The 21135-nt window shown below is 45.9% G+C and overlaps 1 long non-coding RNA gene across 1 annotated transcript in view; it reads left to right on the top strand.

The window, feature by feature from the left end:
* The window catches only part of LOC146833007 (uncharacterized), a 483129-nt gene that overhangs the window by 14555 nt on the left and 447439 nt on the right, over nucleotides 1-21135 (top strand). The window contains exon 2 of the long non-coding RNA XR_014960486.1: nucleotides 3333-3451. This is a non-coding gene — a long non-coding RNA (uncharacterized LOC146833007). The remainder of the gene's footprint in view (nucleotides 1-3332; nucleotides 3452-21135) is intronic.

The following is a 21135-nucleotide window of genomic DNA, read 5'->3' as shown; positions in this document are numbered from 1 at the left end:
AGGTGGATCAGTAGGTTAAGAACATTGAAATTGGGATTGAATATTGATAATGAGATACATTATTTTTAATAATGTTTAGGGACAAATTGAGGTCAGTGTGGCTGCAATGTTTAATGTGGTAATTCGCAATAGTTTAGAGTGGGAGTTGGTGAAGGTGAAGCATTGTTTATGAAGGACTGTGAGATGATGGATATCGTTGTAAAGGTTATGTTGTGGAAGAAGATATATTGTGTGGGTATGAATCTGAGTTTGGTTAGATTATTTGATTTATTATTTGGATTATGAGTGATATGAAGATCGATTATTAGATGATAGCAATACTATTTTTCTAATTCAGAAGACCCATGTGGATGGGAGTGATCTGTAAGCCGTAATGGATTGTTAAAGATTTAAGGGTTGGTTTGACTGCACCCAATACAAGAAGATGTGATTCAAAATAGATAATGCATCATTGCGATATGGCGAATGGAGCCACACTATAAAGGATACTTATGAGGTAGAGCCATTTTTCAAATGTAGTGAATTAATTGAAGCACTTTTGAATTAATTGTAAGATCGATGGCAGGTTGAGTCACACAATACAACATATTATTCTCTGATCAGTGTGAGTATGTCCTTTGATGAATAGCAATGACGAACGCTACCGTAAGATGGTGCTTCGTTTTAATGGATAGTTGAAGAAAATATAAAATTGTTTATTGTTATTAGGACAAATTATGCGAGTGGATGTAGTTAGGTTTGAATGAATACTAGAAGGAATGAGAATTAATAGTTTTTAATTCATATTAGAATAAACACGAAAGAGGTGGCTTGAGAATTGTGGTTGATACGAAAGGGGTTTGTTTAGATGACAACAATATTATAGTCTTTAATTCAAAAAGGGTAATACACCATTGTAAAATGGCACTTTGGATTTACACAATATATCACACAAAGGATTTATAACTGTTCTTCCAAATTAGTCAATAGACTTGGATGCAGTTGAATCGATATATGTGCAGATATTGTTAGGCTACTAGGGGCTTGGATTAGTTTAAGCACGTCTTTTGGGGGTGCGTGGCTTGGCGCCCGAGGGAAATGGTGGAGATCGAGTGATGCTCCGCGGCTCACCTCGAAGACTTCATCCTACGAGCGGTCTTCCCCCGTGTTGAAGATGTACGTGGACGTCGGAAGGTGCCGGGAATGTCTTGGAACGATCGGCGATCTTCCTGATGCATGCCAGCAGCTTTAATTAGGCGCAGTGAGCGATTTGCGGTCCCGCTTTCCTCGCGGCCGCCATTTTGAATCGCTCGCGCGATTCTGTTTCTCCTCACGAGTCGCCCATAAATGAACTTTATTCATGAAGTTTCTTCACCATTTATTCAGCAGGCTGTGAGTGGCAAGTAAATGTTTTTTTCTGCAGCAATGATGGCATGTATGCTAAATTTTGCTATTTTAGCCCGTTTTCAATGCTCCTAATGCAACTCACATGGCAGCCATTTTAGAAGCACTTCTATTCTCCAGAATACCCCTTCCAATTACTACATTGTGCTTCCTATCATTTGCCTGTCCCAATTTTATTGCGCCCTGAACTGAGGACCTTCTGAACTTTTAGCTTTGGTTCTCTGCACCTGGGTCTTTACTGCTCAACGTTGCATTTCAATCTGTGATCCTCGCTCAAGCATTGCTGAGGCAAGTTGTAAAGCGGCCATTTTAGTTTCATCGCTAAGCTTCACCAGCATGTACTTCCTCCTGTTCCTACGTCTTGGTGTTCACGGAGGTACCTCACATGTTTCGTGACTTTACTATTCAAATAAAGAATTCTCTGCCTTACAATTCCACAGTTTTGTTCATATATTGGCATGCCAAATCTCTTTTCTCTTCCTCTTGGATGACTCTTATTGCACAGTGCTTTACCCTTATTGCGCACACATTGGAGCAGAGTATGCTGTAGGAGATTTATGGGCAGAACAAAGACGTCACATCCTCCACTTTCCAAACCAAAACATATTTTTATAAAAAATTCAAAGATTTTTTCAGAATTTTCTAAATTAGAGGATTCCTTAGCGTCTTTTTCTCAAAATTCAGATATAACAATGGAGCCCTCTCAAGCTGCTTCAGGGAAATCTAATACTAAGCGTCTGAAAAAAGATCCTCCCTCGCCTCCTAAATCAACATCACCAGTTTCCATGGAGCTATTACTGGAAGAAATCAGGGCCCTGCGGTCCTTTATGGGAGAGACTAATACTAAGTTGCAAGTACTGACGGACAATTGGTCCCAACTCGAAACAACGGTGTCTTCAGTTGAACAGAGCGTTACTTCTTTAAAAGAAACTTGTGTCGGTGTCTCTCATCTCCATTCTCAAGTTTCTATGCTACAAAAGCAGGCTGAGGATTTGGAAAACTGCAACAGGCGGAACAATTTACGCATTTACGGCTTAGGTGAAGGACTTGAAGGATCTGACTCTCTCACTTTTTTCAAATAATTTCTTCCTAAAATACTCCACATGCCAGAAGATACAGTACTCAATATTCAGCAAGCACATCGGCTAGGTCGTATACCTTCTCATGCTTCTCCCTCACAAAGGCCAAGAGGAGTCATTTTGTATTTCTTAGAGTACAAAGACTTATTGAAGGTATTGGCAGCGGTTAAATCCTCTCCAAATATAGTATGGTCTGGTTCTTCCTTGGTCTCTGCTCAGGATTATGCTAAAGCCACTGCTAATCATTGTAAAGCCTTTCTAAGTATGAGAGCTGATCTTCATTCGTTGGGAGCCAGATATGGTATTTTTCATCCGTGTTTATTCAAAGTAACATACAATAATAGAACAACTACGTATGAAGATCTGCTGTGCTTACGAAGCTTCATTAACTCCTGCAAAACATCTGCCATGGACTCTTCTGGGCCTTCTTCCTCATTTCATGCTTGAAGCTTGATGTTGCATTATATCTAAACATGTTGTCTGAATTCCGATCCTTCCACTGTTATCTGCGACAGTTGTCGAATTGAGTTTTCTTTTCGCTACAATTACATTTACTGTTGTTCTTATTACAGTTTACATTTACGCAGCATTGTTAATTTTCACTCTTGGTTATTATTTTCCTTGTTGTTTATCCGTTATATCTTTTTTATCCTAAAAATTGTTGTTTGAATTTATGTTCTTTTCATTCTAATCTTTGTTAGTTTCAGGAATTGTGCCTTTAGACTACCGACACTTTTATTGTAACCCTTATTATAGCTTGTGATTTTATATAGTTGTTCATTGTCATTCATGGTTTTTCTCACTGTTGTTATTGTCCGCTCTAGTTTTTTATCCTAATTTTTTATCTTTTTTTTTTTTTCGTTTTCACAGATGTCGTATCCTTGTCTCAGGATGTCTTCCTGGTCCCCCGTTTCTCCGACCTTGGATGTGTCGTCTTTCCCATGTGGTTCCACCCCTCCTCCTTGTTTGCCTGTTTTCTCTCCCTGTAGGTATGTCATTCTCCTACATTTCTACTTTACCCTTATTACTACCTCTCCTTCTCTCCTTTTCCCTCATTCCTCTTCTTTTTCTGGGTGTCATTGATATCCTTTCTCTTCGCGATATTTTTCATCACATTATCTTTCACTCTCTGTTTGATTTTACTATGGGAGTTGTTCTATTCCAGCCCTTATTGTTACACACCTTTATTACTTTACAACTATTTTCCTATCTCCTCTTCTCAAATTACAGCTTCAGTTATACATCTTTCTATTTCCTTGATTTTTCTTATCAAATACCTCTTCATCTTTTCCTACTATTTATGCACTCTTCTTTTCTTACTTTAGTTATGGCATTTGTCTGTAAGGTATTTTTAGTTTCATGCATTTCTCCTATTTCCTTGACTAATTTGGTCTATCATTATTTTATTCTCACTATTTGTGCTCTTCTTAATCTGCAATGCCGTTAAAATTAGTATTGTGGAATGTTAGAGGGCTAAATTCTCCCATAAAAAGACAAAGGGTCCTATCTCATTTGACCAAGTTAAATGCTGATATAATATTCTTACAAGAGACGCATCTCACAGAAAATGAGTCACCAAAACTAAAAAAAAGGTTGGGTAGGAGAAATATTTTATTCTAATGGCGATGGTAAACGTAATGGTGTTATGATGTTGTGTCGCAAATCTCTCCAATTTAAGTTTACTTCGCAAGAATCTGATCCAGATGGTCATTGGCTCAATGTTAAGTTGATGTTGAAGGATGTTCCAGTCTCTTTCTTCAATGTTTATGCCCCTACTGGTGGCGTCCCTTCTTTTTGGCTCTCGCTAGCTAAACAAATTACTTCTCATATGGAAGATAATTTTATACTGGCGGATGACTGTAACCAGGTTTTCGATCCCTTCATAGATCGGAATTCTAAAGTTTCATTCATCCCCAACAAAACACACAAATCTTTTGTTCATACGATTACACAGCATAAACTTCTTGATGCTTGGAGATCATGTAATCCGACTATAAGAGAATACACCTTCTACTCTCCGGTGCATCATTCTCAATCACGACTTGACTATTATTTTATATCCCATAACATTTCGCAAGCACTTACGTGCGTGGAAATAGGACCTATATTATTATCAGATCACGCTCCTATTTCAATCGATTTGGACATTTTACCCAACAGTAAGGCCCCTAAGAGGTGGCGGTTTAATAACTCTCTCCTTCTAGATCCAGAGTTTACTTCCTCATTCAATGCCTTTTTTGCTGAATATTTTTTCATTAATCAAACTGATTTCCTCTCCTTTTCAATGATTTGGGACGCTTTTAAAGCTTCGGCAAGAGATTTTATTATAAATTATGTGGCCAAAAAACGTAGTATTGCCCGCAATCGTACACGTTCATTATTCCAAGACATTAAGAGACTGGAGCATTCTTTTTACACATCTAACTCGAGGGATGATCTTGATGCCCTTATAAAAGCTAAGTTGCAGTTCAATAAGGAATCAACGGATAATGCCTCGTTATATCTATTGAAATCTAGCGCAAAATTTTATGGTGGTAGAAATAAGGCAAGGAAACTTTTGGCCAACTTTTTAAAAACTAAGCATAACAAATTGAATATTGATTCTGTTTATGATCGCAGTTCAACCTTAAAAGTGAATTTGCATTATTCTACAAAACATTGTATTCATCTGAAACAAATCCCACAGATCATATGCTCTCAGACTTTTTCTCCCCCATACAAAAGCCTCCACAGATTTCTGCTGATATATTACTCCTGCAAACTGACATAACACAACAAGAACTCTTGGATGCACTCCAACACCTTAAAAAAAGACAAGGCACCTGGGCCAGATGGCTTTACTGTTGAATTCTTTCTCCATTTTTCCAAATTATTAATGCCCAAATTACACCTTTTGATCGAGTCCTTTTATTCTTTAGGAAATGCTCACATATGCTTGATACCCAAAGAGGGCAAAGATCCAAAGTACTGTAAGAATTTTAGACCCATCTGGCTTGTCAATATAGACTACAACATTTTTTCCAAAGCACTAGCCTTACATTTAGACCCATATCTTCCAAAACTATTAGGTAAGGAACAATCCGGCTTTGTAAAAGGACGAGTTATCCAAGATAATACACAACTCTTTTTTAACATTTTATCTAAAGCCTCACATTTGAATCACTCACTTGCAGCTATAGCACTAGACGCAGAAAAGGCATTTGATAGAGTTGCGTGGCACTATCTATTTTACATGTTTGATAAAGTAACGGGGCCCCTGCTAACCTGATACAATGCCCAGGCAGGGAATATACTAATAGAAAAAGGGGGGAGAACACCGGGCAACAGTGTACTTAACATATAGATCACCTGTCAACTCCAAGTTCAGCAAAATTGTTAATGGCTATACACTGTAAATACATACATTTATAAAAAGGAGATTTAGAAAAACTGATTGAAAAATTATTTAATTTATTTTTATGTTTTTTTCTTTTGTGATATATAAATAATTTTGTTTTGTCTTATTTTTTAATAGATTAATATGACTATGAACATATCCAATAATAACAATCAATAAATAGTCATAATTTTAGCATACACATATATTGGATTCCTAGATATTCATGATATAATTGTGTACAAATACTACTGGCATCAAATAGAGTCTTTTAATACCCACATCACCACGTGTCTTTTTATTAGGACCCAAACCACACACCCGCATGCACCCAACGGCGTTTTCTCTAAAAGATCTCCGCTAAAGTGACCCTTCGGGGGACCCGTAGGGCATTGCAGCGCCGGCCCGACGAGGAGCAAAACGCCCAATGATGAAGCATGACATCCTTCGGGGTGTGTGAGGGCAACAAGAGAAACTAAGGTATGCCCCCCCCTGATCTATTTTTGGGCCTAATACTAGCCTAGGACTTTACTCTTCCCTATTTCTTTTCGAATTTGTCTCTTTTTTCCTTTCCCTCTTAAGGAACAGTGTCTCCATTTGAGTATTATAGACGACACACGGAGCACAGACACTGGACCATAACAAGCTCCCGGTCCCCCCCTTCTCTCTGTTGTATAGATAAACTATAAAATAGCCAACAAACCACAGATTGCATACCTGCTCTTATGTTGATCGCACGCTCTTGCCGTAGTCGAAGACTAACCGAATAACCGCCATCTTGGTCCTTTTATGTGCGTCAGCTTAACGCAAGCTTGGTTGGTCAATAACATAGAGATAGGACTATTTGTTGACCGATATATGTTTTCCACATGGGCGCCATCTTGAGCTTGCCAAATAGTAAATTGAAGCGAGCTGAAATATTGGTCTTTTACTCCATATTGACAAATTAGAGGTTACCTTAGAAGACTAATTATATTTATTTTATGACCTCCACCAATATCAAAATTATAATGTTACCTGAGTTCAATATTAAGCTTAACACAAATCGAACCAAGACCGACGTGTGTTAAACAAAATATTTTGATTATACCCTGGTATACTATCTAAGATGGCACTGCTACTGAAATATACAATTTTAATACGACCCTAAGTCAATAAGTTAGAAGCCATTATCCATTATTCTTAATGGCTTGGTTCCAGGGTATGTCTTGATTTAAACCTGATGTTGCTGTATCCAGAATAAAAATCCAAAAGACTTCTCTCATTTTTCTTAACCTCTCTGTCAATACACCTGATTTTGGACAAATTCTCTCTAGGATATACCACTGCATCTCATCCGGTGTATGTCCTAGGTTTACATAATGCTGTACCATGGGTGCTAACAGTTTCTGTGTTCTAATCGCAGATCTATGTTCTGTTAATCTAGTGTTTAAAGATCTACCTGTTTCTCCCACATATCACATTTTACAGTGACATATAATCAGATAAATGACATCTGTCGATTTACAGTTGTTAAGTGTATTGGGAGAGATGCATTGGCCATTGAACATGAATGTTGGTGCTTCGATGGCAGTTTCACAGGATTTACACGAGGTGCATCTGAAATTACCCACCACTGTTTTCGATCCTTCCAAGCTAGTCTGCAAGAAGGTTTTGGTATTTTTCATCCTAGAGTGTACTACATGATCTTTTAAACTCTTATTGCGTCTGTACGCAAATAACGGTTTAGATATTGAGCCTCTCTCCCCGGACTTATCTGCATTCAGAATTTGCCAACTAGAGCAAACCGCTTGGCGAATTCTAGCATTAGGCATAGAATGCCGTGTTACAAAAACCAAAGACGGATCTTTTTTTGTTTTGGTATTTGTTAATAGATGTTGTCTGTCATAATAACGAGCCCTTTTGAAAGAGTCCCGCACAATTTTATTGGGATAACCTCTAGCTAGAAATGTATTCTTCATCATGATAGATTTTTCATCAAAATCAATAATGCTCGTACAATTACGCCTGAGGCGTAGAAATTCACCAAACGGAATGCTATTTTTTTGACTCATAGGATGAAAACTATCATAATGTAGTAGTGTATTCCCCCATACTGACGCCTTGATTTTGTTTATATAGCTGTTGGTTAAATTCAAATACATTATCTTCCAGCACTATTTTTAAACATTCCAAAACAAAAATGGATGGGCATTTGATGTTGTAAGTTTTAAAAAACCAGTGGACCGCTACTAAAGCTCCTTCAATAGGGATATTGCTATAAAGGGCCTGTATGTCCATACTCTTTTTTAACATTTTATCTAAAGCCTCTCATTTGAATCACTCACTTGCAGCTATAGCACTAGACGCAGAAAATGCATTTGAGAGAGTTGAATGGCACTATCTATTTTACACCCTCAAATGGTTTGCTTTTGGGCCAAAGTTAATTTCCCTCATATCACTATTGTATTCCAATCTTCGCGCTGCTGTCTGTGCTTATGGTCTAATATCTCCATTTTTTTATCTCGGCAGAGGTGTGCGCCAACGGTATCCCTTGTCTCCCTTTCTTTTTAATTTGGCTCTTTAACCCTTTCTTTCAAAAATCCGTCAGAACGCACAAATAAAAGGTTTTCAAACTCCTACAACTAATGTTAAACTTGCTGCGTATGCTGATGATATTCTGCTTTTCATCTCTAACCCTAATGAATCGATTCCTGCCTTCTTAGACGAAGTCCAATCCTTTTCACTAATTTCAGGATACAAACGAAAGAGTGATAAGTGTGAAATCTTACCCTTGACTAAATACACTTTTAAAGCCGATTTTACACCAACTAACTTTACTTGGAAATCTACTCATATAAAATATTTGGGTTTAAATTTCACGCCAACAATTAAAGGTACAGTAACTTTGTGCATGAATAATTGCATTAAAAAAATTGCAGAGCTTACAACTAAATGGCATCCTCTCTATTTATCCTGGTGGGGTCGCCTGGATACCATTAACCCCTTCGATGCTCATGACGGAACGGTTCCGTCATGAGCATCGGTTGGGCTGTGCTCATGACGGAACCGTTCCGTCATGAGGACAGCCCCCGGGGGAAGCGCTGGCGCTCCCCCCCTTGTGCCTCGATCTTGCCCCCCTTTACGGGGGTGGCAGCGGAAGAGCTTCCGCTGCCACCCCCGACCCCCCCCGAGCCCCCCCACGCTTTCTGATGACGTCAGCGCGCACAGCGCGCGCCGGCGTCATCAGGAAGCGTTGGACGCGCTGGAATCCATTTCTTCCAGCGCGTCCAAGGGGAGCAGAGGTAGGTGTTTGTCGTCCGGTGGGGGCCGCGGCGGTGAAATCTGTAGTATTGAGGCATCGGGGGAGAGGAAAGAGTATTTCCTCTCCCCCGATGTCTCAATACAGGGCATTCCTGCTCCACGATCGCGCACAGCGTCGCGATCGTGGAGTAGGGATGCCCCACTAGACACCAGGGATTTAGTATTTCGAATTTGGGAAGCGACCCCTTAGGCAAGGGTCGCTTCCTTGGGGATGAAAATTTGGCGAAGTCTTTTCTGCCCCCCCTGGGGGCAGATCGGCCCACTTTCTGAGCGTTTCTGCCCCCAGGGGGGGCAGAAAAGCCCACTAGACACCAGGGATGTCGTTTTTACTATGTAGGAAGCGACCCCTTAGGCAAGGGTCGCTTCCTTGGGGGCAAAATTTTTGGAAGTCTTTTCTGCCCCTCCTGGGGGCAGATCGGTCCGCTTTCTGCGCGTTTCTGCCCCCAGGGGGGGCAGAAAAGCCCACTAGACACCAGGGATGTCGTTTATGCTATGTAGGAAGCGACCCCTTAGGCAAGGGTCGCTTCCTTGGGGGGCCCAATAATTTGAAGACTTTTCTGCCCCCCCTGGGGGCAGATCAGTCTTCTTTCTGCCCGTGTCTGCCCCTAGGGGGGGCAGAAAAGCCCACTAGACACCAGGGATGTCTATTTCGTTATGTAGGAAGCGACCCCTTGGGCAAGGGTCGCTTCCTAGGGTGGTAAAGTGAATAGAAGACTTTTCTGCCCCCCCTGGGGGCAGATCGGTCGTCTTTCTGCCCGTTTCTGCCCCCAGGGGGGGCAGAAAAGCCCACTAGACACCAGGGATGTCTTTTTCTTTATGTAGGAAGCGACCCCTTGGGCAAGGGTCGCTTCCTTTGCGGCCTATTTATTTAGAATACTTTTCTGCCCCCCCTGGGGGCAGATTGGTCGTCTTTCTGTCCGTCTCTGCTCCTTGGGGGGGGGGCAGAAAAGCCCACTAGACACCAGGGATATAAATATTATTGTAGGAAGCGACCCCTTGGGCAAGGGTCGCTTCCTTGGGCCCCTAAATGTTTTGAAGACTTTTCTGCCCCCTCTGTGGGCAGATCGGTTTTATTTTTTTGCCGTTTCTGCTCCCATTGGGGGCAGAAAAGCCCACTAGACACCAGGGAATTAGTTCAATTAGAAATAGAAGTGACCCCTCGCTTCCAGGGTGCAATTTGTTATATGTATTTGGCTCACCTGCCCCGGGACTGAATAGCCTTTTTTTTCCTGCTGTTTTCTGCCTGACCTGGCACACAAACCGATTGACCATTTGGGTAGTGACATGGCATGTTATAATGTTCATTGTTATATTTTTTGTGATTTCCAATTGTAATGTTTTTTTTGTTTACTTTTTTGTTCTAGGTGAAGGCTTTTCTTCTGTTCACGGTGACGTTTTGGTTCTGGTGGTTTTGCTGTTTGTGTAGTTTGGTAAGAGACTGTTTTTTTGTACAATGCAAATGTGTTTGATTTCTCTGCCTGTTTTTTTTTTGCAAATGGTGTAATAATAGCAGTATGTTTGGTTTTTGAGTTTCAAAAACTTTTTGCATTGGTGCACGATGTGTATTTTGTTGTCTTGTGAGTAATTTGTTTTTTTTTCTTCTTTCTAGTTTGATATCGTTGGTCTTTGCTGTGTCACTGCAGAGTTTGTTTCTGGTGAGTGCAGCTGTCTCTTTTGATTTTGGATTGTATAGTTTTTGAGTACATTGATCTTATTGATATAAGGTACACATTTCTTTACTTACTTGGTTTGCACATTGTTGGTTGTTGTTGACTTGTTTGTGCAGTCTTCCATCTTAGTAGGTATAATGGCTAGCCGCAGGATGACTGCTCAGCAGGTTGTTGGTTTGCTGTTTGAGTCTTCCTCTGATATTGGGTCAGAGACTGACTCTGCTTCTGAGGGAGAGGGGGCAGGGGACGATTCTGGCAGTGAGTTTTCTCTCCGTATGGGGTCATCGGATGATGAAGATACTCTTAGTGCGGATGAAGTGCCTGTGTTAGAGGAGGAGACTGATGTGCCGATAGTGCGGCAAGAGGCATCTGGGCTGCAGCCTGCGGCTGCAAGGCTTCCCGTTGGTGTAGTGCGGCAAGAGACATCTGGGCTGCAGGCTGGGACTGCAAGGCTTCCCGTTGGTGTAGTGCGGCAAGAGGCATCTGGGCTGCAGGCTGGGGCTGCAAGCCTTTCCGTTGGTGTAGTGCGGCAAGAGACATCTGGGCTGCAGGCTGGGGCTGCAAGTCTTCCCGTTGAAAGTGATGACCTCTGGGTTGCCCCTGGCATGGTGCAGCCGGAATTTCCTGAGTTTACTGGTGTTCCAGGGTCTAGAGTGAATACCGAGAACTTTTTGCCTGTAAATTTTTTTCAGTTGTTTATGGACGATGTGTTTTTGGCAGAGATTGTTGAGCAGACTAATTTGTATGCCGAACAGTTTTTGAGGGACAACAGTGCCAGTCTTAAGCCACACTCTAGAGCTACCCGGTGGACTCCCACAAATGTTGAAGAGATGAAGAAGTTCTTGGGTTTAACTTTTTTGATGGGCTTGCTAAGGAAGCCATCATTGGCTTCATATTGGTCTAGCAGTCCCTTGATGGCAACGTCTATTTTTCCGGCAGTCATGAGTCGTGACAGGTATTTGCTTCTGCTTCGGATGATGCACTTTGTAGATAATGGTTTAGCGTTGCCACGAGATCACCCTGATTGTGACCGTCTTTTTAAGATTAGGCCTGTCCTTGATCACTTTGTTGATCGATTTTCTGAGATTTATGCCCCTGGTAGAGAAATTGCAGTGGATGAGTCTTTGGTGTTGTTCAAGGGCCGCTTGGGTTTTAGGCAATACATTCCTAGTAAGAGGGCACGCTATGGAATAAAGCTGTATATGCTGTGTGACAGTAGGACTGGATATGTCTCTAATTTCAGGGTGTACACCGGTAAGGAATCTAGGTTTAACCTCCCTGGTTGTCCGTCCACTTTTGGAGTGACTGAGAAAATTGTTTGGGAACTTGGAAGAGGATTTTTTAACAAAGGCCACCATTTATATGTAGATAACTTCTACACTGGTGTACGGTTGTTCAGGGAATTGGCCAAAGTGGACACTTTTGCTTGTGGCACAGTCCGCTGTAACCGTAAAGGTTTTCCGAAAGAACTTGTTTGTCAAAAGCTTGTGCGGGGACAGTGCAGTGCGTTGCGTTGCCAGGAGCTTCTTGCTGTGAAGTTTACAGACAGGAGAGATGTCTACATGCTGACTTCCATCCATGATGAAAGCACTGCACCTGTGACTGTTTGGGGTCAGGTCGCTGAAGCGCGCAAACCTGTATGTGTTTTAGACTATAATAGGTACATGGGTGGTGTTGACAGAGTAGATCAGAGGTTGGAACCTTACACTGCTCTTCGTAAGGCTTACATTTGGTACAAGAAGTTGGCTATCCATCTTTTCCACTTGGCAATGTTTAATGCTTTTGTTGTGTTCCAGGATTCTTGCCCTGAGTCAAAGATGACTTTTGCTAAGTTTCAGGAGTCTGTAATAGGCAGCCTTGTTGTAGTGGAACAGGCAAGTGTTCCTAGAGTTGGACTGGTGGAGGATGTTGCTAGATTGAAAGAACGCCACTTTCCAGATCACATTCCTCCCACACCCGCAAAAGATTTTCCCAGTAGGAGATGTAGAGTCTGTTGGCGAAGAGGTTTGTGGAAGGAGAGTCGTATGTACTGCCCCGATTGTCCCTCTCATCCTGCACTGTGTCTCTCTGCTTGTTTCCGAGCGTACCACACGCGTAAAAACTTCTGGGAAGATTCATGAGTGGTAAAGTGAACTGCCTGGTCTGTATTCTTTGGAAAATATGATTCTGTTTCAAGGTTGGTGTTAGTGCAATGTATTTAGTTGCTGATTTTCTGTTAGAAGATTTGTATCTATTTGCAATTTGTTTGTGTTTTTATTTTTTTCTAAAAAAATCCAAAATGTGATGGCGGTGTGTGTAGGCTTGCGCTTGGCTGTTGGTGTGTGTGGACTGGCACTTGGTTGGTGGTGTGCGTGGAATGGTGCTTGGCTGACGGTGTGCGTGGACTGGCGGTGTGCATGGACTGGCGGTGTGCGTGGACTGGTGCGTGGCTGGTGGTGTGCGTGGAATGGTGCTTGGCTGGCGGTGTGCGTGGACTGGTGCGTGGCTGGTGGTGTGCGTGGAATGGTGCTTGGCTGGCGGTGTGCGTGGAATGGTGCTTGGCTGGTGGTGTGCGTGGAATGGTGCTTGGCTGGCGGTGTGCGTGGACTGGTACTTGGCTGGCAGTGTGTGTGGACTGGTGGTGTGTGCGGACTGGTGTTTGGCTGGTGGTGTCCGTGGACTGGAGCTTGGCTGGTGGTGTCCGTGGACTGGAGCTTGTCTGGTGGTGTGTGTGGACTGGAGCTTGGCTGGCGGTGTGCGTGGAATGGTGCTTGTCTGGTGGTGTCCGTGGACTGGAGCTTGGCTGGCGGTGTAGGTGGATTGGCGATTGGCTGCCAGTGTGCCTGGACTGGCGATTGGATGGCGGTGTGCCTGGACTGGCGCTTGGCTAGCGGTGTGCGTGGACTGGCGTTTGGCTAGCGGTGTGTGTCGACTGGTGCTTGGCTGGCTGTGTGTGAGTAGTGACTTTCTGCTGGTCACTACACACACTGCTAGCTGAGTGCCACTCCACGCAATCCTTCAGCCTGTGTAGTTGCTGTGTCTGGATTGTGGGCGTGTGAAAGTGATGGGCCCTTGAATGGCGCTGTGTGCTGGTGTGAGTTTTGTTATGTGATGGGCCCGCGGCTGGCGGTGTGAATGGTTTTGTATGTCTCACACGTATGAAAGGTGTATGAATGGCCTGTAAAGAGGTTGGTGCCTTGTCGTGGCTTTACAGCTCACGAGCTGTGAGTCAATGGTTCAGTTTCTTGCCCTTTCAATTATTACCAGTGCATTTCATGTTTTGTGAAATCACTTGGTAATACAATTTTATCTACTGAACCATCACTCACCCTCGTGCCAAATCCAACCAGTATGTGTGTGTGCTTGCGGGTTAGATGACTGTGCAGTAATATTTGTCTTTCTGAAGCAGGGTGTACCTTGTCCCTTTTTGGTGATTTTTGTACTGTGTTGCTTTTGTACCTGGTGGTGCGAATGGTCTTGTTTGTATCGCGTATGAAAGGTGTGTGAATGGCCTGTAAAGCGGTTGGTGCCTTGACGTGGCTTTACAGCTCACGAGCTGCAAGTCATTGGTTTGGTTTTTTGTGAATTTAATTATTGACAGTGCATTTCATTTTTGTGAAATCTCTTGTTAATAAAATTTAATACACTGAACCATGACTTGCCCTCGTGCCAAATCCAACCAGTATGTGTGTGTGTTTGAGGAATAGATGGTTGTGCAGGAATCTTTGTTTTTTGTTTCTCTGCCAAGGTACACTTTCCATGTAAGATTAACCCACCAACTGTAGATATTGTCGAAAACCCTTGGGAGTTCATGGTGATGTCTCTCTAGTGATTTGAAAAATATTTTTTATCCCCATTGTCCTGTAAACCTCAAATTGTCTGCCACATTTTCTTTGCAGTATTATTCCTAAATTCTCACGCTGTATTAACAATAGGTAATCTGGTTTTGCAAGGGGGGTTACTTTGGTTTTTTGCCCAGGGCTCGGCGGCCATCTAGGGAAACCTTTCCAACCCACGTATTTCTGAAAACTAGACACCCGGCGGCTTCCAGGGAGGTATGGCTTGCGTGGATCCCCCAACGTTTCCTTACCCAGAATCCCCTGCAAACCTCAATTTTTGCCCAAAAAATCACTTTTTTCACACATTTTGGGGTGGGAAAGTAGTGGCATCACCGGGCTCACACAAATTTACCACCACTCAGCGTTCCCCCAGGTCTCCCGGTAAAAATGGTGCCTCACTTGTGTGGGAGGCCCAAGTACCCGCGGCAGGCAAGGGCCCCAAACGTAGTGAGGCGACATCAAGATGGCCTATCGCCAAACCACCTGGTTTTGCAAGGGGGGTCACTTTGGTTTTTGGCCCGGTGCGCGGCGGCCATCTAGGGAAACCTACCAAACCCAGGCATTTTTAAAAACTAGACACCCGGCGGCTTCCAGGGAGGTATGGCTTGCGTGGATCCCCCAACGTTTCCTTACCCAGAATCCCCTGCAAACCTCAAATTTTGCTAAAAAAATCACTTTTTTCACACATTTTGGGGTGGGAAAGTAGTGGCATCTCCGGGCTCACACAAATTTACCACCACCCAGCGTTCCCCCAGGTCTCCCGGTACAAATGGTGCCTCACTTGTGTGGGAGGCCCAAGTACCCGCGGCAGGCAAGGGCCCCAAACGTAGTGAGGCGACATCAAGATGGCCTATCGCCAAACCACCTGGTTTTGCAAGGGGGGTCACTTTGGTTTTTGGCCCGGTGCGCGGCGGCCATCTAGGGAAACCTACCAAACCCAGGCATTTTTGAAAACTAGACACCCGGCGGCTTCCAGGGAGGTATGGCTTGCGTGGATCCCCCAACGTTTCCTTACCCAGAATCCCCTGCAAACCTCAATTTTTCCCCAAAAAATCACTTTTTTCACACATTTTGGGGTGGGAAAGTAGTGGCATCACCGGGCTCACACAAATTTACCACCACCCAGCGTTCCCCCAGGTCTCCCGGTAAAAATGGTGCCTCACTTGTGTGGGAGGCCCAAGTACCCGCGGCAGGCAAGGGCCCCAAACGTAGTGAGGCGACATCAAGATGGCCTATCGCCAAACCACCTGGTTTTGCAAGGGGGGTCACTTTGGTTTTTGGCCCGGTGCGCGGCGGCCATCTAGGGAAACCTACCAAACCCAGGCATTTTTGAAAACTAGACACCCGGCGGCTTCCAGGGAGGTATGGCTTGCGTGGATCCCCCAACGTTTCCTTACCCAGAATCCCCTGCAAACCTCAAATTTTGCTCAAAAAATCACTTTTTTCACACATTTTGGGGTGGGAAAGTAGTGGCATCACCGGGCTCACACAAATTTACCACCACCCAGCGTTCCCCCAGGTCTCCCGGTAAAAATGGTGCCTCACTTGTGTGGGAGGCCCAAGTACCCGCGGCAGGCAAGGGCCCCAAACGTAGTGAGGCGACATCAAGATGGCCTATCGCCAAACCACCTGGTTTTGCAAGGGGGGTCACTTTGGTTTTTGGCCCGGTGCGCGGCGGCCATCTAGGGAAACCTACCAAACCCAGGCATTTTTGAAAACTAGACACCCGGCGGCTTCCAGGGAGGTATGGCTTGCGTGGATCCCCCAACGTTTCCTTACCCAGAATCCCCTGCAAACCTCAAATTTTGCTCAAAAAATCACTTTTTTCACACATTTTGGGGTGGGAAAGTAGTGGCATCACCGGGCTCACACAAATTTACCACCACCCAGCGTTCCCCCAGGTCTCCCGGTAAAAATGGTGCCTCACTTGTGTGGGAGGCCCAAGTACCCGCGGCAGGCAAGGGCCCCAAACGTAGTGAGGCGACATCAAGATGGCCTATCGCCAAACCACCTGGTTTTGCAAGGGGGGTCACTTTGGTTTTTGGCCCGGTGCGCGGCGGCCATCTAGGGAAACCTACCAAACCCAGGCATTTTTGAAAACTAGACACCCGGCGGCTTCCAGGGAGGTATGGCTTGCGTGGATCCCCCAACGTTTCCTTACCCAGAATCCCCTGCAAACCTCAAATTTTGCTCAAAAAATCACTTTTTTCACACATTTTGGGGTGGGAAAGTAGTGGCATCACCGGGCTCACACAAATTTACCACCACCCAGCGTTCCCCCAGGTCTCCCGGTTAAAATGGTGCCTCACTTGTGTGGGAGGCCCAAGTACCCGCGGCAGGCAAGGGCCCCAAACGTAGTGAGGCGACATCAAGATGGCCTATCGCCAAACCACCTGGTTTTGCAAGGGGGGTCACTTTGGTTTTTGGCCCGGTGCGCGGCGGCCATCTAGGGAAACCTACCAAACCCAGGCATTTTTGAAAACTAGACACCCGGCGGCTTCCAGGGAGGTACGGCTTGCGTGGATCCCCCAACGTTTCCTTACCCAGAATCCCCTGCAAACCTCAAATTTTGCTCAAAAAATCACTTTTTTCACACATTTTGGGGTGGGAAAGTAGTGGCATCACCGGGCTCACACAAATTTACCACCACCCAGCGTTCCCCCAGGTCTCCCGGTAAAAATGGTGCCTCACTTGTGTGGGAGGCCCAAGTACCCGCGGCAGGCAAGGGCCCCAAACGTAGTGAGGCGACATCAAGATGGCCTATCGCCAAACCACCTGGTTTTGCAAGGGGGGTCACTTTGGTTTTTGGCCCGGTGCGCGGCGGCCATCTAGGGAAACCTACCAAACCCAGGCATTTTTGAAAACTAGACACCCGGCGGCTTCCAGGGAGGTATGGCTTGCGTGGATCCCCCAACGTTTCCTTACCCAGAATCCCCTGCAAACCTCAAATTTTGCTCCAAAAATCACTTTTTTCACACATTTTGGGGTGGGAAAGTAGTGGCATCACCGGGCTCACACAAATTTACCACCACCCAGCGTTCCCCCAGGTCTCCCGGTAAAAATGGTGCCTCACTTGTGTGGGAGGCCCAAGTACCCGCGGCAGGCAAGGACAACAAACGTAGTGAGGCAACATCAACATTGCCTTTCCCAAATGTCGCCTCACTACGTTTGGGGCCCTTGCCTGCCGCGGGTACTTGGGCCTCCCACACAAGTGAGGCACCATTTTTACCGGGAGACCTGGGGGAACGCTGGGTGGTGGTAAATTTGTGTGATCCTGGTGATGCCACTGCTTTCCCACCCCAAAATGTGTGAAAAAAGTGATTTTTTGGAGCAAAAATTGAGGTTTGCAGGGGATTCTGGGTAAGGAAACGTTGGGGGATCCACGCAAGCCATACCTCCCTGGAAGCCGCCGGGTGTCTAGTTTTCAAAAATGCCTGGGTTTGGTAGGTTTCCCTAGATGGCCGCCGCGCACCGGGCCAAAAACCAAAGTGACCCCCCTTGCAAAACCAGGTGGTTTGGCGATAGGCCATCTTGATGTCGCCTCACTACGTTTGGGGCCCTTGCCTGCCGCGGGTACTTGGGCCTCCCACACAAGTGAGGCACCATTTTTACCGGGAGACCTGGGGGAACGCTGGGTGGTGGTAAATTTGTGTGAGCCCGGTGATGCCACTACTTTCCCACCCCAAAATGTGTGAAAAAAGTGATTTTTTGAGCAAAATTTGAGGTTTGCAGGGGATTCTGGGTAAGGAAACGTTGGGGGATCCACGCAAGCCATACCTCCCTGGAAGCCGACGGGTGTCTAGTTTTCAAAAATGCCTGGGTTTGGTAGGTTTCCCTAGATGGCCGCCGCGCACCGGGCCAAAAACCAAAGTGACCCCCCTTGCAAAACCAGGTGGTTTGGCGATAGGCCATCTTGATGTCGCCTCACTACGTTTGGGGCCCTTGCCTGCCGCGGGTACTTGGGCCTCCCACACAAGTGAGGCACCATTTTTACCGGGAGACCTGGGGGAACGCTGGGTGGTGGTAAATTTGTGTGAGCCCGGTGATGCCACTACTTTCCCACCCCAAAATGTGTGAAAAAAGTGATTTTTTGAGCAAAATTTGAGGTTTGCAGGGGATTCTGGGTAAGGAAACGTTGGGGGATCCACGCAAGCCATACCTCCCTGGAAGCCGCCGGGTGTCTAGTTTTCAAAAATGCCTGGGTTTGGTAGGTTTCCCTAGATGGCCGCCGCGCACCGGGCCAAAAACCAAAGTGACCCCCCTTGCAAAACCAGGTGGTTTGGCGATAGGCCATCTTGATGTCGCCTCACTACGTTTGGGGCCCTTGCCTGCCGCGGGTACTTGGGCCTCCCACACAAGTGAGGCACCATTTTTACCGGGAGACCTGGGGGAACGCTGGGTGGTGGTAAATTTGTGTGAGCCCGGTGATGCCACTACTTTCCCACCCCAAAATGTGTGAAAAAAGTGATTTTTTGAGCAAAAATTGAGGTTTGCAGGGGATTCTGGGTAAGGAAACGTTGGGGGATCCACGCAAGCCATACCTCCCTGGAAGCCGCCGGGTGTCTAGTTTTCAAAAATGCCTGGGTTTGGTAGGTTTCCCTAGATGGCCGCCGCGCACCGGGCCAAAAACCAAAGTGACCCCCCTTGCAAAACCAGGTGGTTTGGCGATAGGCCATCTTGATGTCGCCTCACTACGTATGGGGCCCTTGCCTGCCACGGGTACTTGGGCCTCCCACACAAGTGAGGCACCATTTTTACCGGGAGACCTGGGGGAATGCTGGGTGGTGGTAAATTTGTGTGAGCCCGGTGATGCCACTACTTTCCCACCCCAAAATGTGTGAAAAAAGTGATTTTTTGAGCAAAATTTGAGGTTTGCAGGGGATTCTGGGTAAGGAAACGTTGGGGGATCCACGCAAGCCATACCTCCCTGGAAGCCGCCGGGTGTCTAGTTTTCAAAAATGCCTGGGTTTGGTAGGTTTCCCTAGATGGCCGCCGCGCACCGGGCCAAAAACCAAAGTGACCCCCCTTGCAAAACCAGGTGGTTTGGCGATAGGCCATCTTGATGTCGCCTCACTATGTTTGGGGCCCTTGCCTGCCGCGGGTACTTGGGCCTCCCACACAAGTGAGGCACCATTTTTACCGGGAGACCTGGGGGAACGCTGGGTGGTGGTAAATTTGTGTGAGCCCGGTGATGCCACTACTTTCCCACCCCAAAATGTGTGAAAAAAGTGATTTTTTGAGCAAAAATTGAGGTTTGCAGGGGATTCTGGGTAAGGAAACGTTGGGGGATCCACGCAAGCCATACCTCCCTGGAAGCCGCCAGGTGTCTAGTTTTCAAAAATGCCTGGGTTTGGTAGGTTTCCCTAGATGGCCGCCGCGCACCGGGCCAAAAACCAAAGTGACCCCCCTTGCAAAACCAGGTGGTTTGGCGATAGGCCATCTTGATGTCGCCTCACTACGTTTGGGGCCCTTGCCTGCCGCGGGTACTTGGGCCTCCCACACAAGTGAGGCACCATTTTTACCGGGAGACCTGGGGGAACGCTGGGTGGTGGTAAATTTGTGTGAGCCCGGTGATGCCACTACTTTCCCACCCCAAAATGTGTGAAAAAAGTGATTTTTTGAGCAAAATTTGAGGTTTGCAGGGGATTCTGGGTAAGGAAACGTTGGGGGATCCACGCAAGCCATACCTCCCTGGAAGCCGCCGGGTGTCTAGTTTTCAAAAATGCCTGGGTTTGGTAGGTTTCCCTAGATGGCCGCCGCGCACCGGGCCAAAAACCAAAGTGACCCCCCTTGCAAAACCAGGTGGTTTGGCGATAGGCCATCTTGATGTCGCCTCACTACGTTTGGGGCCCTTGCCTGCCGCGGGTACTTGGGCCTCCCACACAAGTGAGGCACCATTTTTACCGGGAGACCTGGGGGAACGCTGGGTGGTGGTAAATTTGTGTGAGCCCGGTGATGCCACTACTTTCCCACCCCAAAATGTGTGAAAAAAGAGATTTTTTGAGCAAAATTTGAGGTTTGCAGGGGATTCTGGGTAAGGAAACGTTGGGGGATCCACGCAAGCCATACCTCCCTGGAAGCCGCCGGGTGTCTAGTTTTCAAAAATGCCTGGGTTTGGTAGGTTTCCCTAGATGGCCGCCGCGCACCGGGCCAAAAACCAAAGTGACCCCCCTTGCAAAACCAGGTGGTTTGGCGATAGGCCATCTTGATTTCGCCTCACTACATTTGGGGCCCTTGCCTGCCGCGGGTACTTGGGCCTCCCACACAAGTGAGGCACCATTTTTACCGGGAGACCTGGGGGAACGCTGGGTGGTGGTAAATTTGTGTGAGCCCGGTGATGCCACTACTTTCCCACCCCAAAATGTGTGAAAAAAGTGATTTTTTGAGCAAAAATTGAGGTTTGCAGGGGATTCTGGGTAAGGAAACGTTGGGGGATCCACGCAAGCCATACCTCCCTGGAAGCCGCCGGGTGTCTAGTTTTCAAACATGCCTGGGTTTGGTAGGTT

Source organism: Triturus cristatus, chromosome 4_2, assembly GCF_964204655.1.
Source record: "Triturus cristatus chromosome 4_2, aTriCri1.1, whole genome shotgun sequence".
NCBI classification, from domain to species: domain Eukaryota; kingdom Metazoa; phylum Chordata; class Amphibia; order Caudata; family Salamandridae; genus Triturus; species Triturus cristatus.
The sequence above is the reverse complement of the archived record's forward strand: the minus strand, read 5'-3'. Positions and strand labels throughout refer to the sequence as shown.